We start from the raw sequence: 20395 nt of genomic DNA, 5'->3' as shown, positions 1-20395 counted from the left end.
AGAGCGTTATTTAGTTGTTTTTGTATATTTTATATAGTTGAGATGGCAGCAGTATATTGCATTGCACTTAAGGCGTTGCTTTGAAGCTACCTGGTTTATGCAAGCGTAATGGAAGGCAGCTTTGGTCAGCGCTCTACCTGGAGAAATCCATTTGCATCGGGTGGTGCACGGAAAGCAGTGCCAGGCAGAGATAATGCTGCATCTTTTCAAACATACACAGCCAGTTATTTTTTTATTGGACCACTCAGGACTTGAGGATGTTTCTCAGACAAGAAACAAGTGCACAAATGTGCCTTACCAGGTTGGTGTTCGCATCAGCCCATTAGTGGAGCACAGGCTGAGTAATTGGATGATTACTTATTATTGTTTGATTTTAATTACGTTATTAAAGTGATTAATAGGCTATAGGGTGATTGAAAGGTTGACTGCTGGCTTGCTCCAGCTGTAAAAGAGCTGCAGCTGGTGCAGTCTTCAGTGGTCTTTAGAAGAGTTCAAAGATTGTGGCTGCATTTTTAAGTCATTTTCACTTATGATTCATGCCATTTGCCGCTGAAAATAGGCCAAGGAACAGCTGGAGTAATGGTAGATGTAATATATATATGTATAGGAGAAGCATCAACAACTCTAGCAAATTGATCTGTATTAATATTGGGCTTCCAACAACAAAAGCAACCATGAGCTACAGTATTAGCAGCAGACGTGTTTGCACAACACAGTTTTCTCTTGAGAATGCAGTTTATGAACTTTATTAACTTATTACATCTCCACACATTTCTGATTAGGCATGCACAGCATTTTATCTTTCACGCCTACAAACCCTTTAAGTGAACTAAAATCTAAAGTCTACATTTCTGTGACTGAACTATTCACGGACAGTTCTTACAGCGGCTGCATTTTCAAGAAACACTGAATCTTTTGAGAGAGAGGCGACCGATTTCGCATAAATATTGCAGCCATTGGCACACAGACAACCTAATATAATATAGGTTTCTTTGCCAGCCTCAGGCCAGATCTACTGTAAGCAGAGGCTTTGGTTTGTGGCATGCTATCTCTTGTTTGCTGCTAGGTGGAGCCCGAGTATACTGCGAGAGCGGCAATCCACATCCGAGTTTTTCCTCTCACCTTTCACAGGCTCTCCAAACCTCCGTTTCCACACAGAATTACTTCCAGCCGGTGCGCACAATTGGCTTGTCATAACCGCGGAGAGCGCAGTTTTTGGACCCAAACAACTTAGATTCTTTTCCCTGTGTGGAGCTTTTCTTACAAGAACCCCCCACCACACACACACCCCTTTCAAAATTTTGTGGATACTCTTTTTCTTTGTTTTATGGTTTTTATTTTTTATTTTTGTGGGTGTGTTTGTGTGCACGAATAGTAAGGGCTGCTGGCGCGTCGCCTTTCAGCTTTATGGGACGTGATGTAGCCCCCGCACAGAAGGACGCCTTGTGTTATTAAGGATGTAAGGGACAGTACCGTGGATACAACACTGGGAAGCAGCAGTTTCTCCTGCGACATCACCAGGACTCGGATTCCGGATACACGGCAAATCAAACAGAAGACGATTTTTACGAGGATATTGAACGGAACGACTGGACACATCGTGTTTGGATCCGCTGTTATTTCCCAAACCCGTTCCAGTCCATTCCTCACACACAGTGCGTAAGGACGCTACCCGGCGGCTGAGAGACAGCTGCGAGACAAAATAACGCCAGTAGTTTGGATGGAAAGACGTGGACTATATCTTCCTTTCCCCCCAGTAACTTCTAAAGCCGCGGTAAGTATAACCTTCTTTACAAAATGCACGTCCCCTTGTTTGTGCGCATATCCACGGCAATGTGTAGATTCGGCTCAAGACGATAATAATGCACATGAATGACACCTTGCAGCAGTGCTGATGCGCTGTGGAAGGTCAGGCTTGGCATGTGCTCGACTCTTAATTACTTTAACCTGCTATCAGGCGTTCAGGTGTAATCGATTCTGATCAACCGACAACGTATCGATAATCAAAATATCAGTTTCCTGTTGGAGCAATGCGCTTCGTTGTCGGTCGGGTCTAATGTACAGTGAAGGGTCTTTTGAACCGTTTATATGATGCTTTAAACAATGTATATCGGCCAACAATGGCTTCGCAGAGAAGTTGCATATCTGTGAATGAAGTTTGAGCAATTTAAAGTCATGCTGTAGCCTATTTCAGTGTCCCCACCACTGCCACTTCAGTGATACTGTATGTAGTCCTTATTTCTGTGCGATTAAGCTGAAGCAGTAGCTGAATAAAGCCTAAATTGTGTCTTTCAGAGGCTCTTGATGCACCAGTGGAGGCCTCTTTTCTTCTGTTGCAATTTGTTGTTCAAAACGTGCTGGAGTGTGAGGAGAGGTGCAGTGGAGCATCTGCGTTTTTCATGATAGGTTGATTGTGTGTTGAGAATAAAATATTTAGGTTATTGGTAAAGGCTATGTAGACCTCATATTGACTTTTTATAATTATTGCAGTCAAAAAAACAAATGCTGAACACAAAGATCAATATTTAATGCACACACGGGAAAGGAGTGAAGGCTTGCCTGTAGTGAAGATGACATGCTGTCCTGTGTCTGAGGAGTGGAGGGTTGAGGGGCCAGTGTACTGAATGCTTTGATGTGAGGACAGCACACTGTCTTTCAACATCAAAATCAAACTGGAAAAGGTGACTAAACCTATTGCTTTGAATTAGATCTGAAGTTTTCTCATCACTGCACAATGATGCCCTTCATTTCCAATTCACTGTAACATGCTGCCACGTCTGTTGAGTTTGATCCTGTGTAACATAACGGCCGATGACTCCGAGGCAGTAGTTCCAGATTTCAGAATATCATTAACATTATCATTGGCTGCATCATTATCTGACAAGTGCATTCATTATGTCCAGGACTGCAGCACCATCTGTCATGTATTCTGCATTGGTGGACATGCCCTCAGGCAGAAGACAAGCACACATGCACTTTTGTTTCCTCTCCCAACAGAAACACCTTGACTTCCTCCTCTAGGTTAAACTCACAGGGATATTTAATGCTTTCCCACTAAACAGTTATGTCAGCTTTCACTTTGTTTTCAGCTTGTCTCATCCGTTTTGATTCTTTTAAATGCTGCTCCTTGTGGAATATAATCTAGGTTATATTTAATATAACAGCAGTTGAACCTAGCATCTGGTGTGATACCTGGTGGGACAGCGCTGGAGGAAATAAATTGTTCCCTTGCCTTTGTTGAAGCTGCTGTTATCTTTCAGCCCATTGTAGGAGGATGCAGTAGTGTGCTGAATATGAGCCACTGAACTCCATATTGATTGAATTGGTTATCTTGGGTAAATAAACACTGTGATAGTGATAGGCGGTAGAAATGAGCATGGAAACAGCACAGCGGCAGGGTGCACAGCGATCTGCTGTATTTTAGTGCTCTCGCCGTCACTTCTTCAGCTTGTTTGACATGAAGTGTTTCTGAAATATGTTTTTTCTTTCAGCTCTTGGAAACAACAATGAACATTTTTCTTTCTCAGATAATCAGAACCCTTGAATGTCCTTTACTGGATTCATCAAAGGCCTTATGAGAGGAGTTTTCAGGCCCTCTTTTGTCTGTAAAGCGACTTATGTTTTTTCCCTGTTGTATTGTATTACACTCTTATGGGTTAGCTTGACACCCCTGGTTTTTCTTTGTTGGGTCATTTGTATTGTTCTTCAGATGAAATCCCACCCTTCGTGCTGTTCCCTTTGTTCACCCAGTCAATATAGTGTAGTTTTTCAGCAAGTGAATTTCTTTCCATTGGCATTTTCATTTATTTGATTTGATTTTTGCCTGTTTGGACACAATTGCGAGCCAGGGGGAAATCCAATTTGCTGTTTGCTGTATGAAGGGAGACATTAGGTTAGCTCGGTACAGCTTCATGGCTCAGGTTATGCACAGTAAGAGCTTTTAGTGTTGGCTTAATTTGAATGTCCGTTCATCTGTCAGTCATACACACATTTCATGTGGTGTCAACATTTTGTGAGGAATGCAGACAGTGAATTGGACTTTTTTTTGTTTTTTTACATGAGTGGCACCTGTGGTGGGTTGGAACTCCTCATCTACAGTAGACTAAAATACACAGAGTTTTCTTTAAATGAGCCCCAGTGTCTTAATGCTGTACATAGCATCTATCTGCTAGTCTAAGCAAGTCAGAACCACTGCTGAAAATCATTTACAAATTCTATACTAATCAACCCTGGTCTGCAAAGCAGCACAGTCAGGGTGGGAAAAAACCCTTTGTGCTCTTATAACTAACTGCTTTGGCTCTAGTGATTGTGCGCTGAATTTAATGCTCAAGGTCATGCACCGCATATAGTTTTTCTGATGTTGGATGTCTGGCAGTGAATGTACAACTACAGTCATCTCTCTTGGGATCCACAAAAGAGTCAGAATCACGTTTATTGACCAACTAGGTTTCAAAACACAAAGAATTTGACTCCGGTTCAGAGGCTCTCACTGTGCTTGTAAGTCAACAAGAGAATAGGATAAATATGTGCATTTAAAATAGGAAAGAGATAAAAATAGCTGTGGATTGGTTGTGGTCTACTTTTCATGTTCCTCCTGCCACTCATGTACATTAGCGCTGATGAGGGAAATTGTTTTTTAGTGTTTCTCATTTATCAATTCAGAAAACGTGAGGTTAGAGGCGGGGATGGTAAAACAGTCTTAAAACTTTAACCATTTGTTGACAGGTAGATTGTAGCAGGTGGTATCCATGGATACCACCCAGTGACATCTATGTGAAATCTGCAGTGTTGCACCCCTCATTCATTTTGACTGAAGCTACTACAACAGCACATTTCCCGTAGATCTGAAACGATTAGTAGATTATGCAGAGAGGTACTGTATTAGACAATAAATTGCTATTTTTAAAATGGATTAATTGATTTGAGGCAAAAAACCCCCTACTGTATCTGGCTTCTAAAATGAGATTTTGGCTGATTGTCTTGGTCCTTTTATGATAGCAAATCAAACATCTTTGGTTTTTTGGACTGTTGGTCAGTCAGAACCAAACTTGAAGATATCACCTTTGGATTTGTAAAACAGCTTTTTTTTTCCGTTTTCTGCAGTTTTAAAGGCCTGATGATATAAAAAGAAATCAGGAATTTAATACTCAAAGGAATAGTTGATTGCAGTTTGCTGTGTTGGTGTGAGGATGTGTTCATGTTTAACTGGTGAACTGACACTGTGGGACAATGAAACCACTGGCACACTGTGTCTAGTGTTTTATTACATAGCCAGACTATAGACTGCAATATCACTCATTTACTATTTACAGACTTAGTGATAGTTACTTATTACCCACAGTGGAACTTTGGAGACTTTCTTTTTTTTTTTTGGCTTATCACTGGCAGCACTGCATGGGATCCTCTAAATGATGGAGCTCAAAGCTTATTTTTGCAGTTGAATGATTGGCTGAATGCTCACATGTTTCACATTAGAGAAGAAAGGGAAGATGATGGTTTTAGTTAGCTGTTAGTTGGGTGTCCAATCCCCCCCCCCCCCATGTGAGTTTTTACATAAAATGGGGCTCCATCTTTACAGTAACCCCAGAGAGAGGGTGCAGCCCAGGTGGCTAAAAACATACTAGTTATATACGCCATACACTCTTCATCTATAACATTTTTTAAACATAATATTTAAACCTGTAGCAAAAAGCTAACTTAGGCCACCTACTATGCCATGTTCATATTCCTGTGGGCCAAATCTCACCCACGGCTACTGCAAGGCCTTTGGTTTTTCTAAGGTCCCAGAGACCGCTGTTATCATGCTGTTAGGAGTGAGACAGTTTGGCCTGCTGGGGCCCTTCCTCTGGCAGGAATGTGACAAAAGCAGAAAAGCAAAAGCTGAAAATAAAGAAGAAAGCGCATAGTCCAGGAAAGGTCCTTGAGGTCTATGCCTCTCATTGCTTTTGCTGTCCTGTCTCATAAAGACCCTGGAGACAAAGGTTTTGACACAAGCTTTCACTACCCCTGCACACTAAATTGCAGGAAATGGGGTTACAGCTGAGATGGACACTTCAGCTGGTGCTTGATGGAAAGAACAGACAAATTTTTTTGATTCTGTATAGCTGTGGGAAGAGTGACCCCAGTGTGGGAGCATTTAAGTGTGACAGTGGTCAAAATACTGAAAGGTGCCTGTTTGAAATGGCATATTTTGCTATAGACACTATATGTATAGAACAGTTTTTGGGTGTTGATCACATCTAATACTGGAACATTTTTCCAATTAACACTATCATAAAAGTCTGAGGGGTTAAAGATCTATCCAATAGAAAACCATGATGTGAGGCAATCTGTGAAATATTGAAAGTGCAACAAAAATCAGTGTTGTGTGTCTACTGTACCTGTGTCGTTTGGAAAACCCAGCTGTTGTTTCTAAAGTCATAATCATCAATCCTTTATTAGTCCCTTATGGGGAAATTTCTCACTGAAGGCGGCGCTGTCCGAGTGGCTGCCTGGCCACCAGAGGTAACTTAGTGTTCAGGGTCTTGCCCGGTGACACTTCAACATGTGGACCGGGAACCAAACCGCCAACCTTCGGGTTAGGAGATGATCGGTCAGCCTGCTGAGCCTCTTTAAATTGTTAATGGATTTATGGGGGATTTTATACCACGCCAGTGAGTCTGTGATGTGTCAAGAATAGGGTGAGGTCATGGAAATATTTCACTGGGTTCATCTCTTTGATTTGTGATTCTGTCAATAAATAGGAATACAAGAATGGATTTAAGCAAGGACATTGGTCAACAGAGGGTACAGTGCCATTTCCACTGTGCATTCACAGGATACACTAAGCTTTAGCTGCTAGCATGCCACTCTAATTTGTGCGTTCAATTTTAATAAAGGCCTGTGAGCCTGGTCCACTGTCGAGCTCAAGACGCTGCATACGGTGTGTGACAGTGTGCTTTAAATAAATTCTTATGTTTCAGACTGGTTTAATTATCTGCAAGCCACCCCTCCACTCTTAATTTGACACTTACTTAAGTTGTCCCTGGGGGGTCAAAGCACTTTAGCAGGTGCATTTAAACACTCAACAGCTTCTCCAGGCGGTGATACAAAGGCTGCATAGCAAGAGGATATGAGTGCAAAGCATTACAGTAGTTCACTCATGCAGACGTGCGTATCATGGCTGTAAACGGAGACGCCCTCTTAGACTGTAGCACAGGTTCTTATAGGAGCGTTTCCTGTAGATCAGGGCCACTGCAATGTGTCTGACCAGTGAACAGTACAGAGATTACATCAGTTGCCCCTTGATGGAACCACCACAGTACCTTCTTAGCAATTATATCTGTATTCCAAAAAAGCAGTTTTGTTTTATAACATTGTTAACCCCATCCAGGCTATAAAAGAACTGGAAAATGAATGCCTACGAGTGAAAATGATACTTTCTCTGCTGGAGTGCAGATAGGGACCCAAAAATGTCAACTTAGCATTTAAACTAATCCAAGCCACTCTTACGACCCTGTTGGTGGTGTTAAAAGGCATCCAAAAGCAATCAAACTGACAAAGCCTGACAGAGCTGCAGTACATCAGCCTCTTTACTACTCTGTAAAATCGAATGCGTTTGTCTATGCACATTTTACTGTACCACACCAAGTTTTTTGAAACGATATTGATGGCTTTCTTTTGTTCTGAGGGTCCCCCCCCTCCTGTGAACTTCAGACCAGTGAAGAGGATTCAAACAAAGATGCAATGCTTCTCTGAGACCGAAGCTCTAAAAGAAGTTAATTTATGGCCTATTTGGGAGGCAGGTTTGGGCTTGAATACATAATAAGATAGTGCACCTGCAGCCGCATACAAATGAATGGAAATGATGGTTAGTATTTACACCTCCCTAAACCACTGGGACCTCCTGATCTGACCGCTAATTGGCCAGCAAAGAGAAATGAAGATAGCCTCGTTGTTCACAGACTGCTGTATCTGCAAATCTTAGGTGTAGATTTGCACATAGCGTCTCTATACCTCCTATGTTACTGGTTTGTCACCATCTAGTAAAGCACTGCAGCAGAGAAACATTCCTTAAACAGAATTTGTGCTATTAAAATCATCAAATTAGGTTGAGTAGGCTAGTTGATATTGAATATAGGCTACCTTTTAGCCTGTACCTTCAGCTTTTAATAAGTGGTGGTGGTGGTGTGAGAGCACTGTAGGCGTCCAGCTGCCCAACTGTGGTGCACTGACCGAGTTATACACACAATTATTACACATTTGTACTCAAATAAATAAATAAACCCACCACATTAACAACCAGCATGTTATCAGTCATACTGCGATTGCTTGGTTTAGTCTACTTGGGCTCTAATAGACCTTTCACATTTAAACATAGAAGTTTCTGAACAAATTTACTTAACATGTTAGAAAAGGAAAGTTAACTTTTAACTAGATATGTTAGTTTTGTGAAATAGGAATGTTTTGACTTGATGAGATAAAGTGATACTAATATAATTTATCTCCTAATAAGAAAAATAATGCATGGCAGCAATACACGGTTATAAATTTGAATAAAAATTCCATTAAGATATATTTTTATTTTGCCATACTTCAAACCTGCACTCCAGAAGTGTTGTTTTTAAATTGAAATAGCTTTCTTTATTCATACTTCACATTATTTACAGTGTGGATAAAGTATTTGTATACAGGTGGGTACTGTAGCTCCACAGTGAAGTATTTTGGTTGTATTATGTCAGACTGTCTCCCCTTATGTTTAATTAAGAGAAGGCATATTTGTCATTCATTAAACCGAGATTTATTCATCAAGTTGATCAGAACCTGATTCCATTTGTGACTTCAAAATTTATTGCGGCATTTCAGCATCTCCCTCTGCGCTTGTGACTTAGACCAAATAGATTTTCCTAATCAATAGTAGAAGATTGGATTTAGGAGTGTGGAGCTGGGGGTGGGATCTGGCAGGAGCCAGCAGGCTTCTCGAGATTAGTCTGTTATTCATTATTATCTTTATGAGCCTCTGTGCATTTTAAATCTGAGCGCTTTGTGTACCTGCTATCACGCTTCATCTCAGGTAGGTGTAATGACAGCAGAGCAGTGTATTCAGTGGCAAATAGAAACTCCGCTGCCAGCCCTTTGTCACCTCTGGAATGGAGATGACTGAACTGATGCACCGCCCCAGTGGAGCAAAACTGTTAAATGACAACACATTTTTGTCTCACCTTGAACCTAATTGACTGCCTGAAAGCTGGCTTTTGAAAAGTGCTGACAGCACTTGTTGTATGGAAACTATTGACAGAGCCTGTTCTGTTTTCAGGTTGACGTCACACCTGCATGCATCTGTATACCACGTTCATAAATGTAGGAGGCATGACATCTTCATAAAGCTGTGCATTATGGATGGTTTATGTTACATGTATTACTCCTAATAGGCTTAATGTCTTCATGCATCTATATATACATATCATATTTCTGCAAGCAGAGAAGAGAAGTGGCAAATGTGCTGTTTACCATTCAAGTGTGAATTAGAAGTAGCATTTCTAACAGCCTGGCTTTAAGAGAGGAGAAGTCAAATATTACTCCCATTTCAGCCTTTTAGTTAGAAGAAGCAGTTGTTAACAACGCAGCTGATAACAATTTGGTTCTTGACCTAGGTGCCTACCAGTGTCTGTCAGTCATGACAGCTTGAGGACTGGGCAGCAGTTATACTGGAAAACACCAACTACTCCAATTCCTCTTCATCCATTTGCACACTGGTCTTGCCTGTGATGCTGAGCCGCCACGCAGCAATGGTGGCAACTGTGGGATTTCTTAGAGGGGAGCCGCAAGACTGTAATCAGTCATTATGTCAGAAGTGAGCCCCGTGAGCCCCGCTCCAGCTCATTCAGCCAAATAATAAGTAGCAGATAACTGTGCTAGCATTCAGGCAGGAACGGAGCCCCCACAGGCGAGAAGCTGGAAAACGGCGGGCCTTCTCTTGTCTGCCTACGCAGGGACATCACCTTGGATCGAGCCTCTGATATAGTGGACTGAACATTCTGGCCTTTGTTAAGGGTTTTCCCTTCAGTTAAACACATGTTAAGATGCTATCAGGGAGTGTGTGATGAGAAAACTATGCTCACTACACTTATTTTAAAGCTTTTTTGTGATTGCAAGGTGTTAAAATATAACCACAGATCTCAGCTATAATGATAATACTCCCAAATAATGTGTGGATATTTTGGTTTTTAAAAATCTTTTACTCCTAAAATAATTGCTTTTATGAATGCATACAATACAAACAAGTTCCAACAAGTCTGTATTTTACAAATATATTGGAGTATCAGAAATACACCAAACTAAATCTGCACCTTCTAGTCACAGATGGATTGGAGCTTTTTTCAGCATTTGTAAAGATATTCTAAAAATGTTTAGTCGTTAAAATACCACCATAGGACTGCTGACAATGGGATATTGATTTAAAAAAGAAACAGCCCGATTCCTTTCCCCTCCACTCCCATGGAGTTTATCATTCCATAACAAGGGTCACGGTCTCCCATTGTCTCACTATAACATTCCTCGGCATGGTAGTATTGACTGGTTCTGCTGGGTGAGTGGAGCCATATAACATCCATATATCACTGGGAAGACACAATGACAGACAGTGGGAGTTGAGATGTCAGATCGTCCTCTCCAGGCAACTGACATCCACTCCCTTCCTCTTCTCCACAGTGATACTCTGTCTTCTGACATGGGGCTGCATTGATAGCTGCAGTCCCCACTTCTCCACCTAGTACGCTTGACATGCTCATCATATACATTTTTTATGGTGGATGGTGCAATTCTGCTTCCAGTTTAAGTTCTCCAGCAGTCACAGAAATGTCATTTGTTTATCGACTGCCATAGTATAATTGGTGCACTACTGTATGCATGCAAAGATTGATAGGTAGATTAATCTTATCAAAAGCTCTTATAATTTTCTCATGGACCCATTTTAGTCTCTCGTACAAAACAAATGTAGCTAAAAGTCAGGCTAACATAAAGCAAATAGCTTAACACATTAGCATGCTAGTTCCACTTGGAAAATATGGGACTGCAGCATGCCAGCAGACAGTGAAGGCACTCAGGTCAGTGTAGGTCACCCCATTATGGAATTTCTGCTCATAATGATTAATAAGGTAGGTGTAGTTATTGCCTTGGAAGTAATCAGTGGAATGCTGAGGTTATCAGCAGTTATCTTGCTAATCCAGTTTCATTACACCTGAGCCTGCAGATTTTCTTTCTTAACGCATTGTTCTGGTAATTCCATGTGCTATACAGTCTCTACTAATGAACAGCGCATTATTGATTGGTTTAGACAACAAGGATTGCTTTGTTCCACTGCTTCTTATCGGCTCATTCTCTCCCAAAGAAGTATCGAAAGCAGCGGAGCAACAATCCACCACTTTTGGCAGCTTCCAGACCAAAGGTCCATTTAGCAGGGTTCTGTTGTCGCTCATGAGCACTGTGAAAGGTTAGAGTCCTGTAATCTTGTTTATGTTTTTGGTCAGTGGTAAGCCTCCCTAAGCCAGCTTTGTGTCAAACACAGCTGGAAAGGCCCTTACAATTGCAGCAGAGCAGAAATAATTGGTCCAACAGCTTGGATGCAGCCATGGCACACAGGTAATTTGGTAATTTCTGTCTATGAGCTGGTATTAACAGCACAGGAAGCTGTGGCTTTCAGAAAGTGTAGAAAAGTGAATTGTACTCATGTTGCTTTTGTAGAAATAAGATGAAACAGCACCAACAAGGCTTTTGGTTTGGTTTTTGTGCCAGTTAACGCAGTCACAGTTGCTTAGTGTTTGCTTGTATCTTTAAGTTGTAGAAGTCAAACTGTGATAGTGCAATAATAAAGAGGAACCCCTGAAATCTTGTCTTCACCTTGTTTCTTTTTGTTGCAAAGCAGTATATGCTGTCCAGTGAACTGCCTTAGAGTAGTTGTCAATAACCAGACCTACCCTACAGTCTGCATGAGTCCTGCCTGATGCCCCAACAGTCCCAAGAGGAGCCTTTTCCCCTCAATATAGCACAGACGACTTTAAGCAGGCCACCTCGAGGACATGGGCAAATTTGTATTGGGAAGACTCTCAAAGCCACTTTTAATTATACTGACAGCAGGGGATGAAAGTGATCTGGAATTAAGTGCTTTTTGTGCATTGATTTTTCTTTTTTCTTTTGCATATATGGATGCACTGGAGTGATGGAGAGACAGCTGTAACCACTTATTGCTGCACTGCAGGTGAAATGGTGGGCGGGGCTTCATGGATGGCCCCTTTTTGTAGTTTTTTTTTTTTTTTATATAATACAATGAGAGCATGTACAGTACATCAGACCAGCCTTCTCATCTAATTAGGAAATGCCACTGAATTGAAAATGAACTCAGACATGTCTGGACACAGGCCACACAAGCACTTTACTTTGATAGAGTTTTGATGGTTTTTGTGATCTGTTTTAATGTCTGACCGACCTCGGCGTGAATTTTTGAGTGGCAAGGCTTGTGGATGGATCCTACAGGTTTCCTCTAAGCCTTTATTATGGCAGACCATCACTTCACCTGTGTATTAGGAGAGTGACTACCACCTTGACTGCCCTCTGGTCCCAGCAGGATTCCTGCATGACTCGGCTACTGCAGATGACTCTGGACTATAAAAAGATCCGTTAGTTTGGAAGCAGATGACAGTCTGGCCCTTGTTTGCTTGTTTTCAGATGACACTTCTTCCTGCTTTCACAAGAACTTCTTCCCCTGACCGTGAGCTTAGCGCAGTCACACCAGCAGATGCAACAATTTGTCATGCGTAAGAAACTCCACTCCAGCAGCCATCTGTTTTTTTGTGTCTGTTACCAAGGACAGGCGGTTTGTTTATTTGTAGACCCATATACCATTTTAACGGCATACAAAATATGCTGAACCCATTTCATGACTTCTGAACCCAATTCTAAAATCTCATTTCCAACCCATACATGACCCAAGTAACAGGAACCAGGAAATATGTCGGCTGTCACCACGTATAGTTTGTGAGACTTGTGGAAAGGTTTGCCATTTAGCGCCCTGCTATACTGTTACTTCCACTGGAAGGCTCAAATGAATTATGCCCTGCTAAAATGAAATCTCACTCATGCAGCCTGATTTCTACATGACCTAAAAAAAGCATGTCAACCCATAACAGGAGGTCAGACACATCGCTTTAACTTCTCTGGAATCTGATACCAAATTCAGGAGCCATGTCAAGTCAGCTGACAACATGCATTCTGATAAGTGCTTAAACACAAAGACACACTTGTAAAATTAGCAGAACACCAGTATTGGACAACTCTGCAAATGCCTGAATTATGTTCAAGAACAGCTGTTCTCATATGCAGTATCACCATTTTTGAAAGTTTTGCTTTCTACAACTATTATCTGATTTAACTTGTCACAAATAAACTTACAGTTTAGTCTGGGTTGGTGAACTAAATCATCTTTTTAAGGGCACGGAGCAAGGTTCAGGCAATAGAAAAGCTCAGTTATGATTAGGGGGAGATTACAGTTAATAAAAAAGACAATCCTCTGTTGCAAGTCTGTTGTACATGCCACATATCCAATTAGACACCAACAGTGGGGGCACACAAACTGCTTCAAAGATCCAGTTTTCCATTAGTATGCAGCTGTGCTTTCAGTTGAACATTGAGCACTGGTAACCACAGCACACTCCTGCTCACCATTACGATCATTTCATTGTTTCTTCTCTCTCCCATCTTCCCATTTTTCCCCCAAACATAGTCACATTCCCGTTCAGATGACTTCATTTGACAATTCTGGGCACAGTCTGACTTTCTTCTCTCTCCCATCTTCCCATTTTCCCCCCCAAACATAGTCACATTCCTGTTCAGATGACTTCATTTGACATTTCTGGGCACAGTCTGATATGGGAGGTGAGATATGGAGACTTTTGGTACACTGTCAGTGTGTCATGTAAAGGTTATTCATATGTCGGTCTGTACTGCAAGTAAATACACATTTTGTATAATGTCTGCACTTTTCATTTCTCCTTGTTTCTGTTCAGACTTTTCTTGCAATTATAACCCTAAACGCCAATTTTTCCTAACATTGTGGTCATGCATCAGCTTGACCTTAAACTTGTATAATGCTTTTCTATGCATTGCAGCACTGTCAAAGTGCTTTCACCCCTTTTCCCATTCACCCATTAGCACTCGCAAACCCACACACATTCGTACAGCAGTGATATCACCAGGAGCAACTTGGAGTTCAGCATCCTGCTCAAGGACACTTTGACGTGTGGACTAACCTTTCAGTTAGGAGACAACCCGCTCTACCTCCTGGGCCACAGCCGCCCCAAAGGCTTGCTGTGGTTTTATTCCCATTCATTCTCTTCACATTTGCTCATTTCAGGTGACCCGATGACAGCATAGCCCTTATCTCTTGCTGTGGCCAAGAAGAATTGAACATGTTTCCATAGCCTTTATTGTAACATTAGCAGTTGATTGCTGCATAACAGCCACCAGCATGGAATAATGCAGTGAAAGCTTTCAGCCATAGAAAGATGCCTGTCATTGACTCTCCACAGGGCTGTGTGTTTAATATGACTCGACAAATGTGATTTAGTGGCCAGATACCCTTGGGACTCGGAGGTCTGTGCAGAGACCTCTGATGTGTAGTATATGGAAGAAACATATGTAGGTTAAGGTTATCTTACTGGTGTTGCGTGTGTTGTGGAACTGGATATACTGGGGGAATTCTTACAGAAAAGGTGTGGATGGGGTTAGGGGTTCACTGAGAGAACAAGTGCCAAGGCCTTTCCCTTCACCTTCAAGGGTAACATTCAGATCTGCAAGATTATTTTACGATTTTCAGCAGTTTGTTTCTTTTGTGATAATGTATCGCTTTGAGCAGACTTCCTGCACTTTTTCTTGAAAACATTCTCTAACAGCGCATCAATTTTTTTCTTTCAGCTCTCAAGCCCACCTTTTTTATATTCAAGCTCGATCCAATTTCTTTTTGGTCTCAGCAGAGACTCATTCTCCACTGTATGGCTCTTCGATGCGTGCTGCTACCCCTCACACTGTCAGAGCTGATAGATGGTTGTCCAATTTTCTGCATGGATAGCATTGCTGCTAGCATTATGTGTGTTTTAAATGCTTTTGTCAGATGCCCGTTAAGGACATATGGACCACACAGCCTTATAATTCTTCCAGACACTGGTCGTATTAGTCACATGCTGCCATTAGCTTGTTGATCACATTGATTTATCGTGTGAGGTTTTTAGTCCACCTAAAAATGCATGTCGGGGTGGGGGTGGGGGGACTTGTATGCATTTGAAACTACAATTCATTCTGCACATTTATTTCTAAATGACTCCCAGAACCCCTCCTCCCAGCAGTTATTAATGTCCGAAATAATACAAAATTTTACCACTGTATGGGTCACTGTGTTCATCTTTATAAATTCAGAATGAGTGCCAATTTGGAAATTGGCCAAACTAGTTACATTTGTTGCTGGAATCTTTCATTTCTGCTGACTAATTAATGGTAGGTTTTGGCTTTCGGTGATGGTTTAGAAGAGGGCAAATATATTTTTCTCCTTTGACTGGCTTGTTTTCCTTTCGGCAGATTTGGCACATACTTGGGATAAATGGAATAAAAACACTGTGCTACAGTATTAGGGTGTAGTATATAACTTGGTAATCATTTGCTCTGACAAACCTTATGAGTAGTTTACACTCTTGGCCAATATTGTGTCTCTACTCTTCTCAGTTATTTGCTTATTATGAACCATATTTTGACATTGAACCCATTTTTAGCCTCAGCAGTCAAAGTTATCTCTGTAGAATCTGTCTACAGCATAAATTGTACACAGCTTAAATGGCCATACTGGTAGACAGCTACCCAGCATGGGGTCATACAGCCCATTACTGTGTTGATGCAGTTACAGTTATGTCTTTCTTTGCAGTGAGAGAGAAAGGTTGATGTGACCCCAGATGACCGCCCCCTCCTCTCAGGGGTCTTGCGATATCTCAGTTGTCTTCTTCCAGGCCTGAATGGGCACATTGTGCTGCTCCCCATTGCAGCTCTGCAGAGTGCTAGGTCCTCACACGCACACACAGACACACCTGTCAAGCCACGTCCTTGCCGCCTTGGGTGCTGAGACACTGCAGAGCTCCTGTGCTGCACACATGGTTATTGAACCCCAGCACACACCTAAAAGCAGCCATATGAAAAAAAACACGTGGTTCCACAGACCTATATAGAGACACATATACACAGAGGCATACACAATTGAAATTCACATAAACAGAACATCCATACATTCACTCACACCGGCACACATGCATACTTAAAGACTTGAGTTTATTGGAAACACACCTCACTCCCATCACCAATGCCAAAGTTGTATTCAGTGTGCAGGTCGGCTTCAGAATTCAGAAAGGGTCAAGTTCCATATTTGTCAGGTTGGGGAGGGCAAGGGTGCAGAGGGTTGGTTGGGGTGCACATGCTTGCACATGAGAAAAGGATTCAGAAGTGAAGTCCTTGTAACTTGATCTGCTTCTTTAATAAGTTGCAGATTCTCTGTTTTTGAGTTGAGAGGGGGACTGTTGGGGGCATAGCTAGTGTCTTTGCTCACATACAGCACATGTGTGTGGTTTACTCTGCTGCAGTAGTTACCAAATTGAAAGGGAATCAGGAATTAATTTAATGACAGAAACTGAAACAATGAGCTAATGAAACAATTTTGTTTATTGATAAACCATTGACTGATTTTTTTTTTTTTTTTAACCGTTGTCCTTTTTTATGTCTTTGGGTCACAAGAGAAGCTGAGAGAAAACCTAAAGGTTGAACCTATTATTTAAAAAAATAAAAACCAACTGGGGGCGGCAAAGCAGAACAGTGGTTAGTACTGTCACCTCTCAGCAAGAAGGGTCCAGGTTCGAGCCTGGACCTTTCTGTGCGGAGTTTACATGTTCTCCCTGTCCCTCTTTGGGTATTCTGGCCTCCTCCCACAGTCCAAAGACATTGATAGGCGGCTCTAAATTGCCTGTTCTCTGTCTACAGAGTGGACCCCACCTCTTGCCCAGTATCATCAGAGCAATACGCGGTATGGATGGATGGGAAAATCAATTGGCGCATTAACTGATAATGAATAAACAGTTAGTTGCAGCCTAATATTGCACAGTAACTGGTGTTATAATTACAGCTTCTTCAGTGTGAGAATGTTGCTTAACTGTTTTTCAAGGAGCAGCTGGGAGGTGGCACCTTGGGGTTTATCAGAGATGTGTTGGATAGATGAAATAAGAATGACAACAATATAGTTGCACCCCTGGTATACATTAAATCAGTGTCAAAAAGACACAATAGCATGACATGTTTTGAGCACACTATATAACTCATAACCCACTGAAGGCAATGCTTCTTTTTTAATGTCTCGCAGCACTCCCCTCACTTACATCCCCTCACGTACGTCCCCTCCGTCTCCCGGCATCTCTGTGTGGCCTTGGCCAGTACCCCTCCATAGAACAAATGTGCGTCTCCATGTGGTGTTATTGTCCAAGAAAAATGTTAAATGGCTGATTGTACATGCACACAATGTGCATCCTCTTAAAATACCTATGGTGTCAAGTCCCACTGCTGTCATCCATAGTGTTTTCCCGTCTATTGACTTTTATGTTTTGCTGCAAGGTTGGTCATCGTGGTGGGAATATGCCTGTATTCCAAATAAAGAGGAGTATGATTACCAGAATGATAATCCCTGCTAGAATATGGCATTTTGACAGCTTACTTCTGACGATAGATTCCATGCATTTAGTACTTGCATCAAAGCCATGGGGCCTTTTAAGAATCGGCTTTGAGCTGGGATTGCTGAGATCATGTGATAACAAAGATTGCTTCTCAAGCCAGAGCAATCTAGGGTTCAAGGAGTATGAAAACATGACATTTACATAAATATTCAAACACATGAGCTTGCATACACCAGGCGTAAAAATTTAAAAACAGAGTAGCTGTGAATCACTTTGGCTGAGTGCAGTGTTCTGGAGACTGCATGCATCACTGCTGTCTTTGTTTCCACTGATGCAGACAAATGGACACAAACAAGAACTTGCATGCATACAGTAACCTACAAACTCATATCCAAAGGTTCATCCCTTTCCAATTAAGGCCAATTAGGGATTGTGTATAAGGAGGTCTTCAGGGAAAGGACTGTGGTGTTCTCTGCTGCATGTGCCTCATCGCCTCCTCTCATTGGTATGCCAACACATAGTGCAAGACAGAAATAGGAACTCGGGGGAGGGACAGTAAAAAAATGATAGAGAGGTAGGGAGAAGAAAAATGAGGAGAAGAAGCGAGGGAAAGAATCCACAACACAAGATGAGTGGGTACTGTGAAAGTGAAGACGGATAGAATTAGAGTGAGCCTAAATAATGAAAAAGCAGCCACGTAACTATACGTAATCTTCTTGCAGTTGCCAGCAACCTCAGTCAATTGTTATCAGCTTCCCTGAATTTAATGTGACCCCTGGGGGTGTAGGGATGTTGAGCATGCATTATAAATATTGCCCATTGACTCTTGGTAGTTAAGCTTTTCCTCCCTTCCCAGAGTGGCTCGGATTACTTAACAGATAATAGCAATGCAATAGAATTTGTTAAATGTATGTTTCATGAACAAAGGGCTTGTTTGTACAGTTTTGCATCTTGATGGAGCATTAACTTATTCTCTTGTGCATTTAGCATTTTGAGAGTGTCTTTAAAATGTATTTACAGATGTGGGTGCATAGATCAGCTGAGACACACATCATGTTACACTCACGTGAGGTTTTGGGACTATTTTATCGCTTTCAGATTCCTAAACATTTGGTGCATTTAATGACAGGTGGAAAACGCAGTTTTAGCTTTTTTTCCAGAGCTAAAATTGCTCCTCACCTCTTGATTGGACTTTTAATTAGATTTGTGTTTTGTCATATGGTTTTATCTTCATTTTAATCAGAATATGCCTGTTTGAATATCATTTTGCATTCAGTATTTAGGTTATAAGTCCTCTGTTTGCCTTAGGGTAGCCTACGTGGTAACAGCGTTGCTAGCTTAGTAACTTACTATCTGCAACATTAGCTTTAACTTTATTTAGTAGGTTAGTAACCTAGCATAAAGAGCTGCACAGAGAAAATGTTTGCATATTTGAAAATCTTGAATTTATTGGTAAATTGCAGAACATGCATGTGTGGCTAGTTGTGATAGGACCCTTCCTCATAGTGTCAGAGGTGTAGTAGTTCAGTTTGGTGAAAATCGTGGTATGTTATACTGGAAGTACAGTTTACTTGAGCGTGCAGCTCATTTTAAAGTATGTACAATCTATGAAGTATTCTAGCGGCACTATCAGTGCATTGTTCAGACAGGAGGAGGTTACTTGCCAAAGATGCCACCTTTTCAGCACATTTTCTGTTCATTAACCGTGTCTCCTTTGCCTTTGACCCCAGCATGGACAGACTGGCTTGTCAGTTACAGTGTCATAACCACAGGGTCAGTTAATTTAGGGCCCCGCTCCTCTGATTAGGGCTTTTGTTGTGAGTGGCTATGACTACTGTAACATGGGTGTCTGGGTCAGCGATGAGCACAATAGCTTTGTTACTCTCGCTGACTTCCCCACTATTGCCTCTCCCTCTCTTTCTCAGCACATTTTCCACTTGACTGATAAAATAAGCCACTCTTTGATGAGCTTTCAGCGGGCCACGGTGCTGTGCCTCAGTAAATGCTTTTATAGAGACACACCACACCACACAACAGGCTGTCGGCTTGGATCAGTCATAGAGCAGCCACATTCGTCCACTGCCTTCTCATTTGTTCTCCTGTCTTTTGATAGCAGTTTTTTTGAAACGAGATAAGCTGGTGCCAGAGCTGCTAATGTTTCAAGATTGCCCTAAAACTATAATATACAATTTGTCTGCTTGAAGCAGGAGGAACAGTGTTAGTCTTGCTGTGTTTCTCTTCAGCTGATCAAATTCATGTCCCAGTACTTTTCGTCATGATTAGTTGTCTACCTTGAAACAAAGTGAAGCCTGAGGCTGAGGTAGCCAACAACTGCGAAGCCAATAATAGGCTTCAGAAGCCAATTTACCTTCATTTTAACGTTGAATGAAGCAAGACAAATGCTGTGCTGCTAATTATTTCATGTGCTTTTTGTATTTTCTTGTGCAGATTAAACACATTGTACTTGCTTTCAAGTTTTTTTCTAATTATTTCAAACTGTTTGTCAGTAACAGACTTTGCAAGCAAACTAGGACAGAAAGGTCAATTTATTGGCAGTCGTCTGCTACACTATGAAGAGTGCATACACACAAATACAGGAGAGAGATTGTTACCACACATCAGTTCTTGTACAGCCATGACAGCTTTCCTTCCTCACCCTGTTGCTCCCT

The 20395-nt window shown here is 41.6% G+C and overlaps 1 protein-coding gene across 1 annotated transcript in view; it reads left to right on the top strand.

The window, feature by feature from the left end:
* The first annotated feature begins 1019 nt into the window (after window positions 1-1019).
* The window catches only part of LOC109966524 (adhesion G protein-coupled receptor L3), a 202435-nt gene continuing 183059 nt past the window's right edge, over window positions 1020-20395 (top strand). Inside the window, 1 exon segment of the mRNA XM_020611408.1 lies at window positions 1020-1774. The gene's annotated coding sequence lies outside the window, so the exon portion shown is untranslated.

Source organism: Monopterus albus, unplaced genomic scaffold (assembly GCF_001952655.1).
Source record: "Monopterus albus unplaced genomic scaffold, M_albus_1.0 scaffold113.1, whole genome shotgun sequence".
Taxonomy (NCBI): Eukaryota; Metazoa; Chordata; class Actinopteri; order Synbranchiformes; family Synbranchidae; genus Monopterus; species Monopterus albus.
This window is presented reverse-complemented; position numbering and strand designations above follow the sequence as displayed.